We start from the raw sequence: 594 nt of genomic DNA, 5'->3' as shown, positions 1-594 counted from the left end.
GGCGGGGCCGCGGCCTCCCAGGGCTTGGGTCTCCGCGGGAGCCGCGACGCCGTGGGCTCGCCTTGGGTCGCCGTGATGTTTCGTTTTTCCAGACCCGGTAGCTCCTGGCCCTGCTGGAGCAGCTGCGTGAGCTGCGCCAGGGTCACCGGGGCCGGGGCCGACTACCGGCGCGGACGGCGCAGCGGAGCCGCCCCGCACTCCGGGCCGCGCCATGTCGGGCCGCGAAGGCTGCTGGGAGTGCTGGGAAAGCACTTCCGGCGTGTGGACGCAACCACCGTCGGAGAAGCGTGGGGGAGGTCGCGGGCCGTACCAAGCGTTGGCATCAGCGGGGTGACACGAGGAAAGTCATTGCCAACCAACACTTAAAAAATGATCCTGCGAGCCGGCGCCGGTGGCTCCGCCTGCCATCCACCTGTCAGGAGGCTGAGCGTCGCAGCTGGCAGGAAAGTCCGTGAGACTCGTCTCCATTAACCCACCGGAAAACCAGACGTGGCTGTGGCTCCCGCGGTAGTGCGCTAGCCTTGAGCTGAAGAGCTGAGGAGCTGAGGGACAGCGCCCAGGCCCAGAGTTCAGGCCCCGCGACCAACCCCCCCC

The sequence above is a fragment of the Dipodomys ordii genome, unplaced genomic scaffold, assembly GCF_000151885.1.
Source record: "Dipodomys ordii isolate 6190 unplaced genomic scaffold, Dord_2.0 Scaffold44, whole genome shotgun sequence".
In the NCBI taxonomy this organism is placed as follows: Eukaryota; Metazoa; Chordata; class Mammalia; order Rodentia; family Heteromyidae; genus Dipodomys; species Dipodomys ordii.
The sequence above is the reverse complement of the archived record's forward strand: the minus strand, read 5'-3'. Positions refer to the sequence as shown.